The following is a 27,362-nucleotide window of genomic DNA, read 5'->3' on the forward strand; positions in this document are numbered from 1 at the left end:
ATTTAACAGTAAAATAATTACTAAGAATGCCACTGTTGGTCAAAATGTATGGCAATTGGAGCTGTTGAATTCTTGTGTTTTGTGTGCCAGGACAGCAATTTGAATTCAAGTCCTCAAAATTCTCCCTGATGCTCTCCCACTTGAGGCATGCCTCTATTCCAGCATTTTGCTGGTTAATTGGAGATACAGTCTCACAGACTTTTTTTCTGCTAAAGTTAGCTTTGAACCATGTTCTCCAGTTTTCTAAGTAGCTTAAGGGGTCCAGCCCAGCTAATTCTCTTCTTCCCAAGAGAATTTGAAATATTGCTTTTTCTTAATGTCTAGAGCATTCAAGAAGCTGTTCAGCAGTTAGTAAGCTCTTGTTCCTACAGTGTCTTCTAAATACACCTCACCAGCCTTCTCCTGTCTCTGATTTGTACAGAACAAGGACCTTGCTTCATTTATATATAGAACATCTAGGGCAAGCTAGCAAGTCAATTATTTTAGGAGAATGAATAATTCATCGGGGAAATGGGAATGGAACGTGGCACACACGCATTCTTCCTTTGCCTAAAGCTATTTATTTCGGTTCTTAGAGATGTCTAGCTGGAAAACTGAGCTCATTTGTGACTGCAGAATTACTACAAGTGGATTCAGTGGAGAACATTCACCAGTATCGAGGGCTGGATGGTGTTGGTAGCTTTGTCTATAGCGACACAGTTAATTACAGGTGACCGTCTGAGACATTGATGACCGCCTGGCTTTGAATTGTGATCCTCAGATCTCAGCCTCCTGAGGTTCTAGGCATGAGCCACTAGCCCCCAGCTCCTGGCCCAGTCTTAAAAATAAGAAACAATAACAACAAAACAAGAGGAGAAATATAAACATGACTAACTCAGTCCAAACCACAGTAATAAGCAGACTGATGCCACAGCGATTCGTATTTGTAATGCTGGAAATGCCAGACTCCAGTCTCCTCCTCCTGTTCGGTGCTAATGCAGCCCTTGTGGGGCCTCATACATTGGCTTCACTTCATGTTTATAAATCCCATTCTCTAGGAACCACTAGACCTCTATCTGAGAGAAGTAGCATTTACTATAATGTTGTTTACACCTACTTTCTTCCAACGAAAGGTTCCCAGCAGGATATAGACTTGAAAAGTCAGGAATGATAGAATGGCAAAGAAATTCTCTCTTCTTTCTTTCATTTTTTTCTTTTGTCAGTCATGGGGCTTGAACTCAGGGCCCAGGAGCTGTCTCTGAAATATTTCGCTCGAGGCTAATGCTCTACCACTGGAGCCACAGCGCCCGCTTCCAACTTTTTTGGAATTTCACTGAAGATAAGAATCTTATAGACGTTCCTGTAAATCACAATCCTTACGTCTCAGCCTTGTGGATAGCTAGAAGCTTGAGCCCTGGCCGCCTGGCCTCAGAGAAGAAAGTCTTAATCCTCCAGCTGCAAGAAGTATGGTGTTATGGCTGAAGTTATCTCATTGTTCTGGGCAGAGGAAATAAGAACAGGAAAATGACAGAGGTCCCCTCCCTTACCATGGCCTGAGCAGACCTGTGTGCAGACTCCTAGACATGCTATGACTATGGCCTTGAGCAGTCCCATAGGTTTGCCCTGGCTGTCAAGTCATGGCCATCCACATGAATCTCGGCTGGCTGGGCCCCAGAGAAGTGTGCTGGAGCAGGCGTCCAAGCAGAGTGGCCGGGGTCCTCCACAGCCTGCGAGCTGTCTGCTGATCTCGAGAGCAGAGTAGCTCTCTCCTCCAGTGGCCTTTAGGTTAGCCCTGCACACAGAGGCCCAGGCGCTGCCCTTCCAGGGAAACCCTCCTGTTGAGTCAGACCTCTGCTTAGACTTTTCTCCAATACATTTTGACTGTCTTGCTTTTCCCCTCAGTGCCTGAAAACTCATTCTTTGGGACAAAGCAATGGCAGGGTTTTAGTATTCTAAGTCAGCCGAATGTGTCACCCAGGTTCCTTGGTCTAGTTTTCAAGGCTGTTAGACAACGACAACAAACAAACAAATGAAATGTGATTTCATGCTTTCTCTCTTTTGCACCTCCTTCAAACAACTCTGGACCATGACCAAACAAATATTGCTTCTTGAAATTTTTTTCAGTCTTTGGACCCCCCCACTTCCCACATAAACACACACACACACACAGACACACACACACACACACACACACGCGCGCGCGCATTTTAGATAGATATATAATCTGGCTAGCGTGATTCCACTTGGCATTTGGAAGAAACCTCCCCAAAGGACCTCTTACCCAGGTTAAGAGCCGCTGACCTCCCCCAGGCTCCAGAACTATCTCATCCATCCATGACATCTATCCTACTGCCCTTTCGGATGCCAGGCACACCTCCTTCCACAAATCCCACAGTGAGGATGGCTCATGGAAGCCACACACTTTTTTTCAAGTCATTTCTTTGTCATTATCTTCTTTTATTCTGATCACATTCTCTATTCTTTAATTTCCTTAAATAATTGCTGGGTCTAAATTCCTCAGATAGAACCACAAATGTGAAATCCCCTGATGCCTGGCATGTAATTGGGGTGGGGAGAGGGCCTCCATAAACATTTCGGGTTGTCTGAATGATTCAAAGCTATGAAACAAAGCCAAACTCTCCTTTTATCCATGACAGCTGAGTTGAGTTGTGTGGGGCAAGTCACATACATATACACACAGATACACACACACATTCACATTCACAATCACATACCCCACAGGAATGTAGGTGGTTCCCAGGGTCTGAGCCTCACGCCAAGTTGAACACAAGCCCATGTTTAGGAAACTGCAGTGGTTTCTCAATCAGTCTTAGTCCTAATGAGCCAAATATTTGTGCCAGGTAAACCTTATTATCACTTTTGGAATACAGTATCTTGCTTGATCCTCATATCAAAAAAGCTGTGTGCGTGCGTGCGTGCGTGCGTGCGTGCGTGCGTGTGTGTGTGTGTGTGTGTGTGTTGGCACTTGGGCAGGGAAATCTCCTTTAGCATTTTCAGTGAAAGTGGGTACTCTTTACCACTTGAGCCACAGCTCTACTTTAAGCCTTTAGGTGGTGAATCAGAGATAAGAATCTCATGAGCTTTCCTGCACAGGCTGGTTTTGAACCTTGACTCTCAGATCTCTGATTGTGACAGTCTAAAAAACAAAAATAAAATCAGCTCAGATAGGGAAGAAAAACCTAATGAAGGGCAAGCTGCTTGGTTTCAATTCTGCCCAAAGTTTTGTAACACTAGTTATCAGTGTCTTGGGAAAGCAAATCAAGTGACCAATTGGGGTAGAAATTGTCTCATTGGCTTTGGATACCATCTCTTACAGAATCTAAAGTACATGAATTGGTAGCTCCATTGGAAAAAATGGAATTATTCATATGCTTCTACTACTCAGTAATGATCATTAGAAAGATAAACTATACAGCTCCTACTCAAAGGAAGGAATTGATTTTTTTTTTTGCCAGTCCTGGGCTTGAGCTCAGGGCCTGAGCACTGTCCTTGGACTTTCTCAAGGCCAGAGCTCTACCACTTGAGCCTCAGCACCACTTCTGGCTTTTTTTCTATATATGTGGTACCAAGGAATCAAACCTGGGTCTTTGTGCATGCTAGGCAAGCACTTTAACCACTAGGCCAAACTCCCGGCCCAGAATAGGTAGATTTTTAAAAAGGCACTGGTTGCATAGCATGTGTTTGTGTGTTTATTTTTGCAATTTGCTACTATGCTCAGATAGTAGAAGTGTCTGGGAGTGACTGTGCTGTTTCCCAGGTTAGTGATCGCAAAAACATGTTAGGTCTTCCTAATTTGAAACTTGCAGAACGACTACACTTTACCTCTGACATTTACCTCTCACATCGAAGTCACAATCTTCTGCAATTGTTGAGCTTCTAGTGGTTATCAACAGCTCCTCAAGGCTAGAGATCTTTACTCCTAATCTGACCTCCAGGTTCTGCTTTATTTGTTTATTTTTCTGAAGGTAAAGCAACACTGAGCAAAGTTAAAGGTCTTCAGTGATCTCAAAGGTGAATGAATTCCATTGTTATACTTTTATCTATTTACTTCGGTGCTTGTACTGGGGATTGAATTTAGGACCAAAGCATTCATCCTTAGGTTGTTTTTTTCTTTTTCACTCATAGATGGTGCCCTACCACTTGAGCCATAACCTCCACTTCCGGCTTTTTGATGGTTAATTGGAGATCAGTATCTCATAGACTTTCCTTTTCTGAGCTGCTTTTGAACTGCACTCCTAAAATCTTAGTCTCCTGAGTAGCTAGGATTATAGGTGTGAACACCAGAGCCTGGCTTTCATTGCATTGACATTGGAGTCATTTTGAGCCCACATGAAAGTAGGCAGACACCTGCTATACATTAGACTTCACAGAAGGACTTTACTCAGAGGTGATTTGCCCATTGATCCATGGAACAAAAGGAAACTCTTGTCTCTGTAATTCTCCTTTGGGAAAGAGATTTTCTTCCCTGCAGAATACTAAAGGGTAAGTAGCTAAGTAGCAGACCTGTCTTCATAAGTTATCTTTATAATGAATAATGTCTCTTCCCCCTCCTCCTCCCCTTCTCCCCTCCTCCTCCTCTCCCCTCCTCTTCCTTCCCTTCCTCCTCTTCCTTCTCCTCCTCTTCCTTCTTCTTTTCCTCCTCCTCCTCCTCCTCCTCCTCCTCCTCCTCCTCCTCCTCCTCCTCCTCCTCCTCCTCCTCCTCCTCCTTCTTCTTCTTCTTCTTCTTCTTCTTCTTCTTCTTCTTCTTCTGTGGTTGCACTGGGGCGGGCTTGTTAATTAGAAATAAGACTCAGACTTTTCTGTTCAGGTTTACTTCTAATTGGGGTCCTCAGATCTCAGCCTCCTGAGTTGTTAGGATTACAGGCATGAGTCACTGGTGCACAGCTTAGAATCATCCTTTTTTATTAGCAAGGTCAGCATGAATAGGTAAAAATATGAATTATATCATTATACATTACTAAGCAGGTCATCTGACCACATATCTCACAATAAACTTGCTAGGAAATAAAGTTCTTTCTCTTAGTAAGTCTATTATTTGACTTATGTTTATGCTAATTCTAGACTGCTTGTAATGATGGTTTGGTGCAATTATCTGAAATCAGGATAATTCATTCTTTACTTAACCAAGAAGATGGTAGTGTAGACAGAAATGGAGTGAGGCTCGATTGGTAGAACACTAGGCTTGATGTGAAAAAGAAGGGAAAACAAAAGCAAGTGAGAGACAGAGGCCCTGAGTTAAGCCTTAGTGCCTGTGCACACATGCACGCGCACACACAAAGATGACAGTACATGAAGGAGACTTACATTCCCTCTAATGCCTCCTTCTAAAGGAATTGATATTCCGATGCTAATGTACGTGCACAAGGGCATCTAGACAGCAACAGACATCTCAGAGAATTGTGGTCAGTCAAGAACGATGGGCCGTGTGAAGAGGGGCTGTGGCTCAAGGGGTAGGGGGTAGCCTTGAGCTGGAGAGCTCAGGGACCGCCCAGAGTTCAAGTCCCACCACCGACAAAAAAAAAGAATGATGGGCTTTGTGAATGGAATATGATTGTCAATCAAAGAAGTTTATTATAATCTTCCTCAAAGGGATATCATAATGTTAAGTATGTCAAGGACAGACAGTTGTGGCTATGAATAGACTAGGATATGATGGGAGGAAAACTGTATTGATATCTAAACCAAGAACTTAGACAGCCATCAAGCATAAAGAAAGTAGACAGACAGGAACATATAATGCTCACAGTATAGAAGGCTGGGAGCTGGGCAGTGATGAGAATCAAAGCACCTTCCAGAGGCAAAGAGAGAAGCAAGCCACTGCTGGCAAACACCTGGAATCCTAGCAACTTGGGAGGCTGAGATCTGAGGATTCAGGTTCAGTGCCAGCCCAGGCAATCTGTAAGGCTCTTATCTCCACTTCAAGTGGAGCTGTGGCTCAAGTTGTGGAGCAGTAACCTTGAACAAAAAAGCTCAGGGACAGCACCCAGGCCCTGAGTTCAATCCTAACGATGGACAAAAACCAACAGAGAGGCAGGAGAGAGCAAGCATACAAGCTTTCGATTAGCAAATCTTTTCCAGCCACATTCACTGGACTTTTGAATCACAAAGTTGCAGGGCTGACCATTCTCACCTGAAACTCTAAGGTTTTTTTTTTATACTGCTGGGCCACACGGGGTGTGCCTGCTGCTAGAGATGCCAGTAACTGGCCAAAAGTAACAGTGACTTTGTAGCCTACTCAGTGAGGCATTCTGTAGATCACACAAAGGCATCATATGGCCAAGAAGTCCCCCATTTTGTCCTCTAAGAAGGAAATACTTTTCTTTAGGGCCACTGTAGTCCATTCCTGATTTTCATGTTAATGGAATTATCAGTGGTTTCATTCATGCACAGAACTTCATGCTGCAAACGTCACCAACAGCTCTTCATCTTTGCTGTTATCCATAGCCCAGACTTCTTTCTTCAGTTTGAGATTTATATTTAATTGGGGCTTCCCCACTGGCTCAGCGCACCACCAACATACCTTATAACTAATGAATTAATCTCCAACCTCATCTAATGTTTCCTCTAACAAGAAATGTTTAGGCTATGACTATGGATCTTTATTCTACTCACGAGAGTGTCCTGTGCATCTTAGAGATTTTGGATTCTGCCCCCACCAACTGTTCTGTGTATATCCTGTTCTATTCTTACTGTATTTGCTCAGGATCTCCCAAGGCTTTCTCTAGCGGTCTGCCATCTTTTATGTGAATCTTATCCATTCTTCTTCCACCATTGCTCCCTATGAGTTCTTTCTCAAAATTCATTCATTACCATGCCAACCTCCTAAGTTTCTGACCTTCTGAATTTTGATATTTCTGAAAAATATTGCTATTTTTTATGCCAGTCCTGGAGCTCAAACTCAGGGCCTGAGTGCTCTACCTGAGTTTCTTTTGCTCAAAGCGAGTGCTCTACCACTTGGAACTACAGCTCCATGTCTGGCCGTTTTTGGTGGCTCCTTGGAGATAAGAGTCTCATGAGCTTTCCTGTCTGGGCTAGCTTTGAAGTGTGATGCTCAGATCTTAACCTCCTGAGTAGTTAGGGTTATAGGCATGAGCCATCAGCATCCAATTTCTAATTCTTATGCTTTATGAATGCAGCGATTCTGATTATAATTTGAATTCCTAATCACGACATTCAAATAGTGTATTTGAGTTCTTCATTGCATGCATTTCAAATCATTTTCAACTTCTACCACTTTTCCCAACACCAGTGTCTTCTTGGGTCATACCTATTGTCTTTGGCTTCCTTAACAACTCCAACTGGTAAAGACGAGGTAAATGGCCTTTACCTTTCAATGTGGCATTTGACAAAGACACTGCAAGAGTTTGCAAATCTGTCCACCCCTTCAGACTTTAGTACTTTGATCACAGAGATCTGATTGTATCTCTCCCATGTCCCTCATACCTGGCACTCTGAACGAATGTCTGACAAGTGGATTGATGCTTAATGCAAGAGAAGAAAAAGGGAGACAGTGAACAAACTTCAAGTGCTTCTGGGTAATATGAGAGGTGGGAGCAGAAGAAATGGCTGTGATGCAGAGCCAGCAGATGTGGGCAGAAGTTTAGTGTGGATTGCATCATTCTTTTACAGATAATATTTTTATGTATCTCCTAAGAAATACTTTATAACTGGGCATGGGCGAATCACAACTAAAATCTTAGCTGAGTAGGAAGTTGAGACTTGAAGTTCTCAGTTCCCAGCCTGGGCAGATAAGGCTGAAAGACTCTCATCTCCAATTAATCAGCCAAATAGCAGAAGTGGAGGTGTGGCTCAAGTGGTAGTGTAAAAAAAGCTAAGGGGAGAGTGAGAGGCCCTGAGTTCAAGCCCCGGTACTGGCATGCACACACACACACACACACACACACACACACACACACACACACACACGCACTGGAATTTTTCATTTAATATTTTCAGTCTAATCTACATTTACATTTGAGGTCAAGGAGAATGTCATTTCATGTGAGTCTTCACTCTAGCTTTGGGGTTCAGTGTTCTCCTATGTGTTCATTCAGAGTCTGCCTGAAACAGGGACCTCTCACCTACACTGTTAAAGCCACAAAACCCACATTGTTCATCCACTTTCAAGCAGTTTGAAAATAAGCAGTCAGCCAGGTAACAGTGGCTCATGTCTGTAATCCTGGATACTCAGGAGGCTGAAATCTGAGGACTTTAGTTCAGAGTCATCCTGGAAAAACAAATCTGAGAGACCCTTATCCCTAACTAACTAGTCAAAATCCAGAAATGAAGGTGAGTTCAAGCCCCAGGACCGGAAAAAAAAAGATACAAAGAAGTGTGATCTGATTCCTTCTCTTTTCTTTCTTTTACACCATTCTCAGGTCTGCTCTTCCAGGAAAGCAGTAGAGAAGCAATCAGTCTGGAACATTCTATATGTACTATGGATTCACCTATGGAAATCCACATCAGTTTTGGGAAGGCAGGCTGTTCTAACTCTATGGAATGAGCACAATACCAAATGAAGGTAATACTAAACAGGAGGTCTCTGAGAAGGCAGAAACAATCTCTTTGGTACCTAGGGAGAAATTTGCATCTAAAAGAAACTTAACAAACTGAATTCTAGCTTTCAAGTCCACTTTCTTAAGTTTATAGATGGAAATCTATCCCATTGAATCTCCTCAATGTTAAGGCAATTCCTAAACTGAATTTCAGGGAAATGGAAGTATGGCTCAAATAACAAAGTACCATTCTTGAACAGCAAACAAGGGAGAGTGTCCAGGCCCTGAGTTCAAGTCCCAGAACAGGCACAAAACAAACTCCATGACTGAATTTCAGCAGCTGAGATGTTGAAGATGAGTCTCTGCAATGAGAGAACTCTGATGATGGACTAATAGAAGAGGCTTTCAGTGTTTGCCGTGTGTGTGTGTGTGTGTGTGTGTGTGTGTGTGTGTGTGTAAGATAGTGAATTCAGGGTCTCTCACTCTCCCTTAGCTCTTTGCTTTAGGCTGGCCTAATTTGTCTGCCTGAGTTGCCTTTGAACCATGCTTGTCAGGCCTTAGCCTCGCGAGTAGCCAGGATTATAGCATCAGCTCCCAGGGCTAGGCTCTCTCCTGTGTTTTCATGCCTACTAAAATGCCTGAGATCCAGAACAGACTGCACTGGGATGTGGAGGAGGATGTCGATGTTGAGCAACAGGAACCCTCATGCATTGCTGCAAGGAAATACACAACTCCACTAGTGCTTGCTCATCGAGTGAAACACACTCGTATTACATGAGTAAGCCCTCTGATGTCTTGGTATTTACTCAAAAGAGCTGAAAACTTATATCCATGCCCCAAATAAAAGCTATGTACGTAAATGTTGATAATATTTTTGTTCAAAATTGCCAAATTAACCACAATGTTTTTTTTTTTTAAGTAAGTGAGTGGATAAGCAAATTGTGGTGCGGCCAGACATTGGAATCCCATGTAATGCTCAAAAAGGAAATAACCCTCAAACCAGAAAAAGGTACGGAAGGCACACTAAGTACACCACTAAGTGGCAAGTCTGAAAAGACTCCAAGACACATGATTTCACACTGGGGACACTACAAAAAGGGAAATCAAAAGAGCAATCTGGGCTTGGATCAAAAAGGGGTTAATCCAGGATTTTAGGTGGAAGACCAGGATTTTAGGATAGTGAAAAGATTCTAAATAATATTAAGACGATATTACACATGGTGTATCCATAATAACTTACAGGAGGTACAAAACCAGTGCTGCTCCTCATGTGGACTATGAATGTGGAATTCATCAATGAAATAGCTGACGCTGCACGGTGATAAAGGCACTGTATGCATGGTGGGTTTGGGAACGTTCTGGAACATGGGTCCCTGTGTTTTGCTGTGAACCTAAAATTGTTCTTTAAAAAAAAAGTAGGCCAGGTGCTGGTGCTACATAGCTGTCATCTATCATCCTATCTACTCAGGAAAGTGAGATCTAAGGATTGTGGTTCAAAGCCAACCCAGGCAGGAAAGTCAGTGAGACTCTGTGTCCAATCAATTACTAAAAACTCAATGCTGTGGTTCAAGGGGTAGAGCACGAGAATTAGCACTAACATGCATGTACATACACAGAGACACACACACATGTGCATGCACACACACAAAGCCCCTATTCTAATAATGAATCTCATCTCTTAAATAAATGCAGGTATGGTAGTTGATGCTGTTAGGGCATGTACAAGTGAAATCTGTGTGTGTGTGTGTGTGTGTGTGTGTGCGTGTGTGTGTGTGTTAGTGGGGCTTGAACTCAGGGCATAGGTACTGTCCCATTCAAGGCTGGTGCTCTACCACTTGAATCACAGCTCCACTTTTGGCTTTTTAGTAGTTAATTATTATTTTTTTGCCAGTCCTTGGCTTGGGCTCAGGGCCTGAGCACTGTCCTTGGACTTTCTCAAAGCTAGAGCTCTACCACTTGAGCCTCAGCACCATTTCCAGCTTTTTTTCTATGTATGTGGTACTGAGGCATTGAACCCCGGGTCTTCGTGCATGCCAGGCAAGCCCTCTACCACTAGGCCAAACTCCCGGCCCTTAGTAGTTAATTAGAGATAAGAGTTTCACAGACTTCCCTACCTGGATTGGTTTGAACCTGGATCCTCAGTTCTTAGCTTCTTCAGTAACTACGATTAAAGGCGTAAACTACCAGTGCCCAGTTAAATGCATTCTTTCCTGGAACCTTACAGCTATTGGGTAAAGATATCACAGATATTATTTTTCAAACTAGAAATCTGAGCATGTTTAGATGCTGTTGAAAGAACTCTGAGGATATAAAGTTATCCACAAGTAAAGGTCTATGCTGGCTCCATCAGTGATTAACTGTGATTGGCAAGTCATCTCTCATGTGGAGACTCTCAAAGGAGATACTATACATAACCACCCTTCACATTACCTAGCGTACAGAAGCTGCTTAGCAAATGTCAATCATTTCTCTTGAATCTTGTGTGGTTCAGTATTCTGAAACTCTGTAGAGGTTTCCAGCATCTAGTCAGTCCGTCCTTCCTTCCTTCCTTCCTTCCTTCCTTCCTTCTTCCAGCACTTCTTTCTTCTCTCTTAGTGCGCTCCCTCCCCCTCCTCTCCCCTCCCCCCTTTCCATACCCTTAGGTTGGGGATCAAACCCTTGGCTTCCTACAATTTAAGCACGGAATTGTAATCCCAGCTCCATTAATATCTCTTTTCTTAAATGCTAAACAGGGAGTATTCAAATATGCACAATCAGAAAAGAGCAATTTATTGTATTTAGTTCCTGGAGATCCAATACATTACAAAATGGTGAAGGGAATTATTTGTTGTTATGTGTTCCTTCGTTTCTTACTTGGATGTGAGGAAGAATGAAAAGATGTTATTTCTTACAAACAGCTAGTCCCGGGGCCACAGCTCCTTCTCTGCTAACTGGAAGCCACAGGGAATCCATCTGCTTAGCTAAAGAAGTAGTCAAGACACTGACTTCCTGAGGATCCACCAGTCCACTATTTACTTGGAAGGGATAGTTGTCTCCTGAGAAGTGGGAATCCAGTGGCTGGGCTCGGAAAGGTCTGTTAGCAGGCAAGCTCTGTGGAGGTACACAGGAGGGCTGGGAGGGAGTGTCTGCGCTTCTAAAAGGACTGAATTCCTCAGCGTCAGTCCAAGTGAATTCTCCCTTTGGCCTAAACAAAGCCACTTTCCTACACCAGGAGAATGTGACAGTCTGTCAAGACCATGTTTTGGTGGAACTTGTAAATGAATCAAAGATCAAGTTTCAGATAGAGTTCTCATAGCAATTGTAAACTAAGCCATTTAGCACTTCCATGGCAATGGGTCCTGAGTCCTTACCAGCAGAGAAAGCTTTCAGTTTTTCTGTGCTTGTTCTGGCTATGGTGTTGCATGTATTGCTTGGCACAGCTAGACAAATCAGTGTTCTTGGCTCATCAGTGAACTGTTTTCGGACAACAGCTTGGTCACGTGCTGTCAGGTTGCATACCATCCATTTCAATTCATAGCATCACACATACATACTTGTCTGAGCTCAGATGGTTCAGGTCTGCAATCCTAGCTACTCAGGAGGTTGAGATAGGAGGATTGTGGTTCTAGAACAGATGAGGTAGGGGAATCTGTGAGATTCTTCAATTAGGCACCATAAAAGCTGGAAGTAAAGCTTGAGTGAAAAAAACAAGGGGAAAGCTCAAGAAACTGCGCTCAAGCCCTAGTATTGGCACGCACAGGCACGCTTGTGCATGTGTATGCACACACACACACACACACACACACACACACACACACACACAATCTTGTGATCATTTAACTTGCCTGAACCTTCTTTATTTAAAGTGTGTCCTATTATCACTCCAGAACTGCAGATTCAAATTGATTTCTGTGGCCTGCATAGACAGCAATCCCAGCTGAGTTCTGTAAGGTTCTTTATGGTAGAGGAAGATCGGCCTCTCTGAGATTTTTGACCTTTGTGTTGAAAGTCTTAGGTCAGGCAACAAACCAGGTAAAAACGTACAGTTAATTCAGTGGCATTTGGTAATTCACAGTGGCATTCAATCAAATTAATCAAGCTCTCAATCTGTGGTATATACAGAGGTAGGGTCACCAAAGGTGTTTTAAGTATTTCCCCAAGAAATAAGGAGAGGACATGGACTCTGAAAATCAGAGCCTCTTTGTAACCATTCATTTTCAACTTAATGTAGTCGGCTAAGACATATACGGAAAAGAAAAGTAAATTTGTGGGCTTGATACACAAATGATAATAAATTTTGAGTGCCATTGCCAACCAAGGTAAAATGCTAACTAGAGAATGTTCTGCTTGAACTTATAAAGAAATACATAAAGATATGTTATATTTTGAGCCAGGCTGGGCTGGTGGCTCAGAATATAATGTAATTCTTGTGACCTGGGAGGCTGAGATCTGAGGATAAGAGTTCAAAGCCAGCCTCAGCAGAAAATCCCATGAGATTCTCCAATTAATTATCAAAAATGCTGGAACTGGCGCTAAGGATCAAGTGGTAGAGTGCTAGTCTTGAGCATGGAGTATGAGTGTGTGCATTTATGGATGGAGGGTAGGTGCATGAATAAATGCATGGATCTAGAAGTGGATGCAGGCACAAATGCATGTGTGCATGGATGGATGGATAATAGATGCATGAATTGAGATGCAGATGCATGCATGGATGATAAATAACTACATAGTGGATGCTTTGTGGTTCTATATTGCATTTGCACATTGCTATATAGATACCTATATATTTGCATGCATATGAGTGGATAAAGCATAGATTCATGACTACATTGTATGGAAGGATGAATGTATGGGTTTGTGAATGAATGGGTGCATGAGTGGACTTTTGGATGCATGAATCAATGCAGTGAAGCAGGGCTGGTCAATATATGAATGGGTACATAGATCAATGCATGGACACATGTACTTACACTGCATGGGTAGAGGTATGCACACATCAATGCAATGTTGCATGTGTGCATTGGTGCCTACATGCATGCTATATGTATTCACCCCTCTGTGTATATATATATATATATGTATGTATCACCCACCCACACATTCATGGGGAAATGAGAGATGCATGAATGCATCATGAATGGATTCATGAATGGATGTTACAGGGATCCACTGATGGATTTGTGAATGCACAGATCTATGCATGGGTTTCATGAACGGATGCACAGATTAATGAGTGGATGCATGGATAAATGACTACACAGCAAGCTAGGTGCATGTATAGATACTTGGCTGCATTTGTGAATTACTGCACAGATTTCATAGATGCCTGTATGTATGTATGCTTGCATGCATGGATGATACATGCATTCATGTAGGGATAATAAATGCATAAGTGAATGCATGTACACATGAATGGGTGAATGCATGAATGAATGTATGGATGCTTGCACAGAAGTACAGATCATGGATAAATGCACAGATACCTGGATGCATGGATTAATGCATGGTTTGATCCATGGTGGATGATGCATGGATAGATGGATGGGTACATAGTGCATAGATTCATAAATTGATAGATGTACTCATGATTGGATACACAGGCACAAACACATGAATGAATAAGTGGCAGATTCATAGTTGCATAGATTGATGCATGGATTGATGGCTGCATGGATGGAGAACGAATTGGATGGATATGCCCATGGAATGATACAGCTGATAATCTTAGGCAAATACATGTAATTAGACGAAAGGAACAATGATCAGATAAAATATCTCTAACAAGAAGGCCTCCTGAGGCCCTGATGATACTATCAGAAAATAATGAATTCCAGCTAAGTATTCGCTGTGTTCCAGAGAGGGTGGTGTGTCACATGTCCGGTCTCTCTCCAAATACTTTCTGACCAAAGCCTAAAGCAGCGACTGAGCTCTATCACATAACAACCTTCAATTCTTCCTGAACTGGTTCTTTACAACTGAGGGTTCAAGACATATAGGCACAATGCGTGGCACGTGTGTGTGTGTGTGTGTGTGTGTGTGTGTGTGTGAGTGTGTACTGGGGCTTCAATTCAGGCCCGTACACTCCTCTTTGCCTTTTGAATTCATGGCTGCCACTTCTCCACTTGAGCCACGTTTCCACTTCAAACATTTTGCTGGTTGAATGGAGATATGGTGATTCGTCTGCCTGAGCTGCCTTCCAACCATGATCCCCAGTGTCTTGAGTAGCTGCATTTACAGGCGTGAGTCACCGGCACCAGGCTCCTTATCACAGTTCCGTACAGAGGAAACTCATCTCACTGTCCCCAGCAGTGAGGTGATCTGGAATGCCATTAGGATAATCCTCGCTTGCCACAGTGCAAGTTGTCCCGGATACACTCATAGCATCATAAATAGTAGCAACTTGTGTCAACAAAGGGCTTAATTATCTTCCTTCCTTTTATGGAACAAGGTTAAAGTTCAGTAACTCCCAAATGGTCTTAGGATAACTAGAGCAGGAAAGACTTTTCCCTTCCTCTCGTTTTCCTTCCTTCCTTCTTTCCTTCCTTCCTCCCCTTCCTTCCTTTCTTTTCAGGGACTTGAACTCAGGGCCTGGGCACTGTCCCCTAGCTTGTATTGCTCAAGCTCTATCACTTGAGCCACAGCTCAAGTGGCACAGCTGGCATTTTGCTAGCTAATAAGAGATAAGAGGCTCATGGATTTTTCTGCTCTGACCTTGTAGCTCAGCTTCCTGAGTAGCTGGGATTATACATGTGAGTGACTGTGCGGGTTCTGTTTATCAGGATCCCATTCACTCCCACTTCCTGATACTTGAATACAGAAATCATCTTGTATTTCATCTATGACAGCATTCACATTTGTCTTCTCTACACTTTTTACTTGTGATCGCTTTAAGAATCTCATTATTAACCAGATAATAATGTTCATCCCTATAATCCTAGCTACTCAGGAGGATGAGATCTGAGGATCCCAGTTCGAAGCCAGCCTAGGCAGAAAAGTCTGTGAACATTATTCTTCAACCAACCAGCACAAAACCAGAGGTAGATCGGTGGATTGAGTAATAGAGCACATGCCTTGAGGGAAATAAAAGCTGAAGGAAAGCAAGTAGGGCCCAAGTGCCAACACACACACACACACACACACACACACACACACACACTCCTCATTATTAGTAACTAATTGTAAGGACTTTCCTTTCATGGCTACTACTACTATTTAAAATTCTTGTTTCTTCTATGAAGTTTACCAATTAGGGATCAAATATCATCCAGAGCTGTTGATTCAAGTGAGAAGTTACGGCCATTCATTCACCCAAAGCAAACTTCCTTGTTGAGTGAGTGAGTCACCATGCATCTCCATTCAAGCAAGTCACGAGAAAAAAAAAAGTACCAAATTATGTATCAGGACAATTCATAAGCTATGAGTCCACTGTAGACAACTCCGTGGAGCCACCGTTGACTTAGTCTGACCTCTGGGAATCATTTTGTTATAGACAGCAGGATGAGAATGCTCACATGGGAACAAGAAAAACACAAGGCTATAAAGAGTAGAGTGTGAAATGGGATTGCAACAAACAGCAGAGCTTCAGCAGGACAAGGGACCTAGCAGGCAAGCTATATAGAAAGCCCACAGATCAGGAGAAGATCTTCACTAGCCATACAATAGACAAGGGCCTCATATCTAAAATATAAGAAATTAAATTTCCCCAAAACCAACACCCAAAGAAAAAACCTCCCCATTAACAAGTGGGCTAAAGGCTTAAAGAGAGACTCCTCTGAAGAGGACATATGAATTGCCAAGAGATACATGAAGAAATGATCACCATCTCTGCTCATAAAAGAAATGCAAATCATGAGCCAGGAGTGTGGTCTAGTGGTAGAGTGCTCGCCTAGCATGCACAAAGCCCTGGGTTCGATTCTTTGGTACCACATATACAGAAAAAGCTGGAAGTGGTGCTGTGGCTCCAGTGGTAGAAAAAAGAAAAAATAAATGCAAATCAAAACAACATCGAGTTTCTACCATACATCAGTTAGAATGGCTATCATCAAGAAAACTAATAACAACAGATGTCGACAGGGATGTGACCAAAGGTGAAAGCTTCCACACTATTGTTGGAAGTGCAAACTTGTTCAACCACTCTGGAAAGTAGTATGGAGGTTCCTCAAAAGACCAAACATAGAGCTCCCCTATGACCCAGCAATCCCACTCCTGGGCATTTAACCAAATGACCACAAACAAGGCCACACTCAAACTACCAGCACAAGCATGTTCATTGCAGCCTTATTTACCATGGCTAACATATGGAGCCAACCCAGATGCCGCTCTGTAGATGAATGGATGGAGATGATGTGGTATAGATACACATCAGAAAGAACGACACTTCCCCATTCATAAAGGAAAAGAAAGACCTGGAAAAAATTATACTGAGTGAAGTAAGCCAAACCCAAAGAAAAATAGATTGCATGGCTTCCCTCATTTGTAAGAACTGGAATATGCCTATGATTTTTTCTTTTTCTTTTCCTTTTTTGTGACAGTCCGTGTTGAGCTCATGGCCTGAGAACTGTCCTTGCACTTTCTCAAAGTTAGAGCTTGATCACTTGAGCCACAGCACCACTTCCAGCTTTTTCTATGTATGTGGTATCGAGGAATTGAACCCAGGTCTTCATGCATACTAGGCAAGCACTCTACCACTAGGCCAAACTCCCAGCCCCTAGAATATGCCTATGGTAAGTGGGATGGTGGAGCTGTGGCTCAAGTGGTAAAACACTTGTCTTGAACAATGAAGCTCAGGGACAGTACCTAGGCCCTGAGTTCAAGCCCTGGGACCGGAACACACACACATACATACACAGAGAAAATAAACATCAGGCCTGGGAGTTTGGCCTAGTGGTTAAAGTGCTTGCCTGGCATGCATGAAGACCCGGGTTCGATTCCTCGGTACCACATACATAGAAAAAAGCTGGAAGTGGTGCTGAGGCTCAAGTGGTAGAGCTCTAGCCTTGAGAAAGTCCAAGGACAGTGCTCAGGCCCTGAGCTCAAGCCCAAGACTGGCAAAAAAAAAAAAAAAGAAAAAAGAAAATAAACATCAAACTCTTTCTTTCATTGATGTTTTTGGTCAGGCAAAAAGGATGCTGATTTCCATATAAGCATGTATAAGCCAAAGAACATGGGAATTGTTTTGTGTTTTGTTTTGGTCATAAGGTTGGAACTCAGTTATAGGGCTTATGAACTGTGCTTGGGCCATGAGACCAGACTGGGCACTGGACTTTTTGGGTACTCTGACTGTACAGTGTTGTCCCACTGGTAAGAAAGACTTTCTTTTGGGTTGAATCTTGTGTCTGGTGGTCTTGCTTACAACTCTCGCACGTGGAATCTCACCACTCAAGAGGATGAGATCTGAGGATTGCAGATCAAAGTCAGTCTGGGCAGGAAAGTCCATGAGACTCTTAGTTCCAATTAGCCAGATAAACATTGGAAGTGGAGTTGTAACTCAAGTAGTGGAGCACTAGCTGAGTGAAAAAGATAAGCAAGAGAATAAGTCCCTAAGTTCAAAGCTCCAGCCCTGCCTCCCCCCGCCCCACACATACATAATGTCACCCCTGCCCTGGTGAACTGTCACATTTCAAGATTTGTAGTCAAAGGTAGTGCTAAAACTAGAAAGTTTTAGTGCCCCACCCGAGGGAGCCAGTCTCAGCATGCCCAGCTAACCACATGATGACCTGGTGAGCATGCTCAGAAGTTAACCTCAAGGGATTTTCAAGGAAGGACATGAGACAGCAGCATGGGGAAGCAGGGGACAGCAGAACACCTTTCCTTCAGAAAGCAGAGGCTGCATTAACAGCGTGGAGAGACCGGCTGACCCTCAGCTTACCTTGCAGAGTTGTTCTGGGGCTCATAAATAATTCCTCTCACATCTCTCACACTTGGAATCCCAATTACCCTGGAGACTGAGATAGGAGGACTAACAGTTTTGGCAAAAAAAAAAGTCTATGAGACTCTTATCTCCAAAAAGCCCAGAGTGGAGCTGTGACAGATAAGCTCAGGGAAGGCTGGAAGCTGGTGTCTCATGCCTATAATTCTGGTGACTCAGAAGGTTGAGATCCAAGGACTGTGTTCAAGGCCAGCCTTGGAAAGTCCACGAGACGCTTAATTTCAATTAACCATCAGAAAACTAGAAGTGGTGCTTTGGCTGAAAGCAGAAAGTAAAATGCTAGCCTTGAGTGCAAAAGCTCAGAACAGTGTCCAGGTCCTGAGTTCAAGCCAAAGCCCCAGAATTGGTGGAGAGAGAAAGAGAGGAGAGAGAGAGAGAGAGAGAGAGAGAGAGAGAGAGAGAGAGAGAGAGAGAGAGAGAGAGAGAGAGAGAGAGAGAGAGAAGAAAAACTCAGGGACAGTGTCCAGTCCCAGAGTTCAAGTTCCAGTACTTTCTCTGTCACACACACACACACACTCGCGCGCACGCGTGCACACACACACACTTAATGCAAACTCTTTAGTATTTTTCTCCTAAAGGTCTGAGAGAGAGCTTGTTGGGTGCTTGTCTGAAACCACAGATAAGGAAGTTGAGTAAGAATAGTGAAGGAAATTGAAGTCCTTCAACCGTCAGAGCTTCTGGAAAAGCTGTCTGCCAGGTTTGTGTACTGGTTTCTCTACATAACAATGTCCACACAGTGACCTGCTGACATGGTCTCTGGCCCGTTTCCATGGTAACCATTGTACACTAGAATATTAGGACTCTGGAAACAAAAAAAAAAAATTGGACTTTGCAAGAGGGCTCTGACTCATTTCTAATTTTGTGCTCCAACACCAAATATTTATCTGTTGGGATAACTATCTTCCACACCCATGATTTAGCTTCTGAGAAAATTGCTCATTTAAAAATGAACATTAAGCCAATAGTATGGTCTAATGGTAGAGGGCTTACCTAGTATGCACAAAACCCTGGGTTCCACTTCTCCATACAACATACACAAAAAAGGCTGGAAGTGGTGCTGTGGCTCAAGGGGTAAAGCATTAACCTTGAACAAAAGAAGCTCAGGGACAGTGCCCATACCCTGAGTTCAAGTCCCGGGACTGGCAAATAATAAGCAAATAAACTAAAATAAAAAATGAACATCAAGAATCAGGTGATGGTGGCTTATGCCCGTATAATCCTAGCTACAGTGCAGGAGGCCAAAATCTGAGGATTGCAGTTTCCTGCCTAACCTGGTCTGAGCAGGAAAGTCTGTGAGACCCTTATCTCCAATTAAACAGCTGGAAATGGAGCTGTGGCTCAAGTAGAACAAGTGTCTTGAACAATGAAACTTAGGGACAGTGCCTAGTCCTAAGTTCAAGCCCTGGGACAGGAACATACACATATACATACAAAGAGAAACACATCAAATCATTTCTTTCATTGATGTTTTTAGTCAGGCAAAAAAAGATGCTGATTTCCATATAGGCATGTGTGATCCAAAGAACAGGGGAATTGTTTTGTGTTTTCTTTTGGTTGGAACTCAGTTACAGGGCTTTGAACTATGCTTGGGAGGTAGATGTCCTTCCACTGGAACCATGTCTCCAGGCCCAAAAGGGAATGTTTTAATATCAAAGGTAATTTTTTTAACATTTTTGTACCATCAGTGGGACTTGAACTCAGAGCCTGATGCTCTTACTTGGCTTTTTTTGTTTTTACTCTAGACTGGTTCTCTACTACTTGAGCCACAGATCCATGTCCAGCTTTTTGCTGGCTAATGGAGATAAGTGGACTTTCCTGCCCTGGTTATCTTCAAACCAAGCTCCTTAGAACCCAGTGTCATAAGTGGGTGGGATTACAGGCAGGAGCCACTGATGTCTGGGTCTGAAAATATTCTTTTTTTTTTTTTTGCCAGTCCTGGGCTTGAGCTCAGGGCCCGAGCACTGTCCTTGGACTTTCTCAAGGCTAGAGCTCTACCACTTGAGCCTCAGCACCACTTCTGGCTTTTTTTCCTGTGTACGTGGTACTGAGGAACTGAACCCGGGTCTTCGTGCGTGCTAGGCAAGCACTCTACCGCTAGGCCAAACTCCCAGCCCCTGAAAATATTCTTTAGTCCACTTCTTAGAGTAGACTCTTGCGCTAGAAGTTTCTCACGCTTCAACAGTGATCACGTTGGATCCTTTACATCTGCCTCACAGCTATGTCCTCATCTCCATGGGTCTTGGATGCCACCTGTACATAATGTGTCAGCTCCGTGATTGACGGGGTCATTGTTTTTGTATAGAACTGTGCACTTGTAAAACATTCACAGAGCAATAACGGTGATCTTCATAAGCCCTGACTTCTTATCCATCAGTTAATGGTTGGAGTAGTTCCTTCCTTCCTGTGTGTGCACATGTGGCCAGGGCCACAATCAAGACAGGAAACAGATCGCAGTAGGCTGGAGTCTGAAACCACCATCAAGCACACATGCACACCCCCCCCCCAACCTTAAAAGAAGTCGTGTCAGCGGGTGCTCACACCTGTAATCCTAGCTGATGAGATGAGATCTGAGGATCTTGGTTCCAAGTCAGCTCAGGCAGGAAAGTCAATGAGACTCTTATTAAGCACTAAAAACAGAAGTGGAGCTGTGGCTCCAGGGGTAAGGCACTAGCCTTGGGGTGGGGGAGAGAAGAAGCTCAGGAACAGTGCTCAGGCTCAGGATTTGTTAAGGCTCATGTCACATCCGACAAAAAAATAGAAAAACAAAATGGAGATCTAAATTTACCTAAACCCAGTCCTGCACCCAGCGTACTTTGCATAAATACCGTTTTGGCAGCAGAGGCCCAAAATAGCAGGAGGAAAAAAAAAAAAAGAAAGAGGCCAGAAATATTGTAATCTCACTAAAGGAAGTAATCCTGACACGTACAGGGTGCTACTCGTTTTGGTTGAGAGAAAGGAACACATTTGAGCCATCAAAGATTTCTGCTGCTTTGAAAAAGCTACCATAAATGGGTTTCCAGGGTCTGAAAGCTCCTTGGGTGAAAGAACAAATGTCTATCTTTGTTTATCTGCAGGACAGAATGTCCTGAAGTGCTCATGTAAACAAAACACAGTTGTTATGAGGTTGAATTCACAATGAGAAAGGAGTAACTTAGAAGAGAAAGAAAAAAATACAAATATGTTGGGTGTTGGTGGTTCATATCTAGAATCCGATTCACTTGGGAGAATGAGATTCCGACCTTCCAACGATTGGATCTTAATGGCCAATAAATACCTGGATTCACTGGTAAATAACAGTAATGTCAACGATGAAATTTAAATGACTATCTTCAATTCACTTACATATAGCAATAGAATGCTAGCTATTTCACTCATCTAGTTTTAAACAGGGCATTGTCACAATAGTGCCAATAATAAGTCAAGTTATCTACTTGCCCATCTTACCACTAATATACGCATCAGATGAAAAGCAAAGCCATTAGTGTTACTCGCGACTGGTAAATTTAGTAACCACTTTTGTTGAAAAGATCAGCGGTACATCAACAAGGTTTTGAAAGTCAGAATTACCCACTATTTCCAGCAGCCTGCTTCTCAGGAGGCTAAGGTAGGAGGAGGAATTTTTTGAAGCCACCTCAGATAGAAAAGTCTGTGGGGTTCTCATCTCCAATTAACCACACTAAAGCCAAAAGTGGAGTTATGTGTGGCTCAAGTAATAGAGCATCAGTCTTGTACAAAAAAAGCTAATGGGACAGTGCCCAGACCCTAAGATGAAGCCCCAGTACTTTCTTCTCCACCCGCCCCCCCCCCAAATAGGAAGCTTATGGTTGACAGAGAGCTCTGGCTATTAAAAGTTTAATCTATTAATATAGGACAGTGTTTCCCAGAGGAGGTTGTGCTCAATGCTGAATTTGTTAGATACCAGGAAACAAGCATTTCAAGGTCAAAGGAATTTGGGAAATGGGACATAGAATGTGTGTGTGTCTCTCTTTTTAACTGATTTTTAATATGCATTAGAATAGTAAAGGCACTGATCATTCCTTCAATAAACGGGCTTATGTTAAATCAAGTATTTTTCAGGATTAGATGTCTGTTCTGGAAAGCTTTTCTGATTTACTTAACCAAGAGTTAATAGCTCAAAAAACTAAGGACCCCCAAACACACTGTTTGAAACAGTCGATAAGGAGAAGAGAGGTTGGACAATGATATCTCCGGCCTGTAATCTCAGGTAGTCAGAAGGCTAAGATCTGAAGACTGAAATTCAAGACCAGTTCAAGCAGAAAAGTGAGATTCTTATCTTGAATTAACCATCAAAAAGCTGGAAGTAGGGGCTGGGAGTTTGGCCTATCATGCATGAAGCTCTGAGTTTGATTCCTCGGTACCACGTACATAGAAAAAGTCAGAAGTGGTGCTGTGGTTCACGTGGTACAGTGCTAGCCTTGAAGAAAGCCCAAGGACGGTTCTCAGGCCCTGAGTTCAAGCCCCAGGATGGGCAAAAAAATAAGCTGGACATGGAGGTATGGCACAAGTGGTAGAGCTCCAGCCTTAAGCAAAACATCCCAGTAACTTACTTTCAGAAAGGGGGAAAGAAAATAGGGGAAAATGCTTCCCCTCCCACACTCCCACCCTGAATAGTATTTTCTTTACCAGTTGAATTTTTATTAAATTTAAAATTATTTATGTATTCAGTTATTTTTGTGCAGGCTTTAAATTCAGGGCCTCATGCTCTTCCTTAGCTTTTTGGCTTCAGGCTAGTGCTCTACCACTTAAGCCATATTTCCACTACCTGAATTTCTTTCAAGGTATGATTGCATTACATGATTTTTTAAAAAGTTCTTACCACTATTTTCTTTTTCTTTTCTTTTTTTTTTTGCCAGTCCTGGGCTTGAGCTCAGGGCTTGAGCTCTGTCCTTGGACTTTCTCAAGGCTAGAGCTCTACCACTTGAGCCTCAGCACCACTTCCGGCTTTTTGCTATGTATGTGGTACCGAGGAATCGAACCTGGGTCTTCGTGCATGCCAGGCAAGCACTTTAACCACTAGGCCAAACTCCTGGCCCTTACCACTATTTTCATAGCTGCTCTTTTTCTAAGGGTGGGGGCAGGGGATAATGATATGTCATTTTGTGGCATTCCCTAAAATGGCAAAACTCAGGAAGAAAAGTCTAACCCTCACCAGAGAGACTGTTCTAAGATAGCATTTATTTCCTTGTTCAAACCATTTCCCTCCCCCTTCCTTCACTGATACCATAATTAGTTAACACCTTAATTAAAGGATTAATACCCTACTTAAGAAATGCCTTAATTACGAAACATCCTAATTAGAAATCAATAGCTCAGTTAAGACCAGATAGCTTCCTGTTCTGGCTTGCCAATGAAGTCGTAAGTCATTGCACCCAGGACTAGACTTGAGGCGCTTTGCCACCTCCCAATCCTGGACAGCCATCTCCATCCTTCTCAGGGCCCCATTGTAAGACCCAAATATGGAAGTCTGATCCAGTTCCTTCTCCTCTGTCTGTGGACTCAAAACTTTCGAGCTAGTCTCCAGCTTTGGGAACACTGGGTAAGGTACTTCTGACATCAGAGAAAGGCAGTTCTGCATGGAGTGTGGGCTTGGAGGAAAGTGTTCCAGGCTCTTCTTCACTGGGTTCCAGAGCTAGAGAGGAGTTTGGTAGGGAGAGGCCAGTTTTATCTCCTTTAGACATCTCATGGATATTTTAAAAGGTGACTTGATTAAGACTTGGAACATATGATTTACTTTTTGTGCTGTACTGGGATTTGAACTTGGGGCCTTGCACTCCTCTGTGGCTTTTTCACTCTGTGACCCTCCACTGTGTGTGTGTGTGTGTTTTGTTGTTGTTGTTGTTGGATAATTAGAGATAAGAGTCTCACAGTCAATGTACCCATGAATGAGGTGAAAACATTAATTTAATTTAGGAAGCATATTTGAGACTTAAAAAGTCCTGACTTAGAGCTACTAGCCCGGTCCAGATAACACTGAAGGGATGTTTAAAATACAGCTTACTCCTTGACTCCTACTTTGTGTTTGATTTCTGTGTTCATGTAGTATGTGCCGGTGGCTCACGGCTGTAAGCATATCTACTTGGGAGGCTAAAATCTGGAAGATAATGGATCAAGGTCAGCCCAAGTAGAAAAGTTCTCGAGATTTCATCTCCCAAATAACCAATTAAAAGCTGGTCTGGAAGCATTGCTCAAGTGATAGAAAGTGCTTGCATAGCACTCTGTTTCTGTTGCTGTCTCTGACTTAGTCTCTCTCTCTCTCTCTCGCTCTCTTTCTGTGTGTGTGTGTGTGTGTGTGTGTGTGTGTGTTCCATGGATTGTAAAGGTTCTGCAATTCTCCTCAACCTACTTCTGAAAGATGGAATAAAAAGGGTAAGTCTTTAACAATAACATCTTTGTTAGCATGAACCCATTTAAGGTCACTAGATATGATTACAATTATTATCTTTTTTCTTAAAGATAATACAACTAAGAAAAATGGAACATATTGTATGTTGTGTTAGGTTTGTCAATGGGGAAGTTGAGATAAAGAAAGGCTTTATGAGGTGTCTCAGGACACCTGAATGATGTGAAAGTCCCAGTTCCTTCTAGAAAGCTCATCCTGACTCATGCCTATGATCTGAGCTAATTAGGTTTGAATTCAGCCCAGGCAGAAAAGTCCATAAGATTCTAATTTCAAATGAACCAGCCAAAAGCCAGAAGGGGAGATGTGGCTGAAACGGTAGAATGAAAATGCCGGGTAAGACTGTGAGACAACTACACACACACAAACACTCACACACATGCACACTCTTACACACACACACACACACACACACACATACAGATTCTTAAGAAGAAATAAATAAGCCCACAAAAGCCACAATGCCAAACACTCATGCTAGCTATGACATTTAGGAAGAAGTGAGTTTTAATGACAACATGAAATTAGAAAACAAAAGATTCTTAAGGCGGACCAAATGTTACCAATAAATGCATCTTCAAGAAAAGGACAATGGTTTCCCTCATTTGTAATAATTAGTACACATCTAGGACTCTCCTAGCAGAGGATTACAATAGTGCAAAACCTAGGTACATAAGGTCATATAGGATGAGACTAACTGAAATGAACTCTAGGATATGGAAACAAGAGCTTTATCTTGTGTGATTGTTGTTCTTAATGTACTATGTTATTTCTCTTCTCTTTTTTTTGTCCTTATGGTTCATCTCATATTGTTACTATATCTGACCTGGTATATTATAGGTACATTTATTTGTTTATTTGAAATAGGAAATGGAAGGGGGGAAAGCAAGATGATTGGGAGGGGTTGGGGGAGGGAAATGGGGACAAAACCATGAGAAGGGGTATCCATGTGTGAGAAGTAATGTACCTACCATCTGGGGAATGTAACTGTAACCCCTCTATACATTACCCCGACAATAAAAAATAATAAATACATAAATAAATACTAAACGGTTGCTGAAAAAAAAGAAAAGGCAAGCTGGTGCTTGTAGCTCAGGCCAGTAATCCTAGCTATTCAGGAAGCTCAGATCTGAGGATGGTGGTTCAGAGCCAGGCCAGGAAGGGAGATTCGGCAGACTCTTATTTCCAAGTAACCAGAAAAGAGCTGGAGGTAGAGGTGAGGCTCAAGTAGTGGAGCACCAGCTTCCAGAGAGAATGGTAAGGGGGAACATGAGTCCTTGAGTTCCAGCCCCAGTAATGGCACAAAGAGATGGGGAGGAGAGGAGGGGAAAGAGGGGAGGGGAGGGGGCGGGAGACAGACGGCCAAGATGACATATGATAATAATAATAATAATAATAATGATGATGATGATGATGATGATGATGTTGATGTCGCCCTCCTTGTTTGCCCGTCGCAGGACTTGAACTCAGGATTCCTGCGTGCTTGCTCCTACTCACCTATGTATAAGTATTCACATATTCATCACCCCCCCTTCAATGGTGACAGCGGCTGGCAGGTGGGACACATTCTTCGGGTCTCTAGAACATGGTTTTGAATCGCGATTGCCCTGGGAATCGTCCTGGCTCGCCGTGTGCGCGCCTGCCTGCGGGGGGGCCTGGAACCCCTGCACCCCACCCTCCCCTCCCGCTCCTCCGCTCCCCCAGACTGCGGCCGGCGAGGGCCCTGGCCTCGCGGAAGGCGCTGGTCCGGCTAGGGGTGGACGCCGGGCCGGGCAGGGCGGCGGAGCCGCGCGCGCGAACCCTGGAGCCGCCCGGGTACCAGGACGCGTCCGGGATGCGGCTCCGGGAACCCCGCGCTCTCCACTCGGCCCCGACCCCGAACGTGCCACGGAGGCCCGAGCGCGGGGCCCGGGCAGCGGCGGAGCCGCCTCGCCGCTCGCCTTTGCGGGGATCCGCCGCCCCCTCCCCGCGCGCCCTGGCCCGGGAGGCTCGGCTCCCCGCGCCGCGTCCCGAGGCTCCGCTCCCCGCGCGCCCTGGCCCGGGAGGCTCCGCTCCCCGCGCCGCGTCTCCAGGCTCGGCTCCCCGCGCCCCGTCTCCAGGCTCGCTCCCCCGCGCGCCCGCGTACCTGCTCCGTGCGCGGGGCGATGGGATGGCAGCTCACGATCGGCTCGACGCCGACGCCCTCCGGTGCGGGAGGAGCTCCGGGCCACCGGGAAGCGGCTGTGCTCCGGGCTTCCCCGGTGACTCTATATATCCGCCGGCGGCCGGGGCGTGGGGCGGGGAAGCCGCCGCCTGTGACCGTCCGCGCGGGGCCGCCGCAGCCCGCGCCCGCCTGGGGCGGGAGGAGCGCAAGGCTCGGGCTGCTCGCTCCGTCCGCGGCGCGGCGCGGGCCGGCTGGGCGTGGGGGGGGGGGAAGCGGGAAGGGGTGGGCGGGAGGGAGAGGAAGAGCCCGGAGGGGGCTCCCCCCCATCAGGAAAGACAGCCAGGCATGGACCCCAGTTTTGGTTTGCTTGCTTTGTCTTTATTGTCTATGGCACACCAC

At 44.0% G+C, this 27,362-nt stretch overlaps 1 protein-coding gene across 1 annotated transcript in view; it reads right to left on the reverse strand.

The window, feature by feature from the left end:
* Far2 (fatty acyl-CoA reductase 2) overlaps positions 1 to 27,049 on the reverse strand; it is a 62,750-nt gene extending 35,701 nt beyond the window's left edge. Inside the window, exon 1 of the mRNA XM_090319036.1 lies at positions 26,946 to 27,049. The gene's annotated coding sequence lies outside the window, so the exon portion shown is untranslated. The remainder of the gene's footprint in view (positions 1 to 26,945) is intronic.
* Between the last annotated feature and the right edge of the window lie 313 nt (positions 27,050 to 27,362).

The sequence above is a fragment of the Megascapheus bottae genome, chromosome 2, assembly GCF_031878675.1.
Source record: "Megascapheus bottae isolate mThoBot1 chromosome 2, mThoBot2.hap1, whole genome shotgun sequence".
Classification (NCBI taxonomy): Eukaryota; Metazoa; Chordata; class Mammalia; order Rodentia; family Geomyidae; genus Megascapheus; species Megascapheus bottae.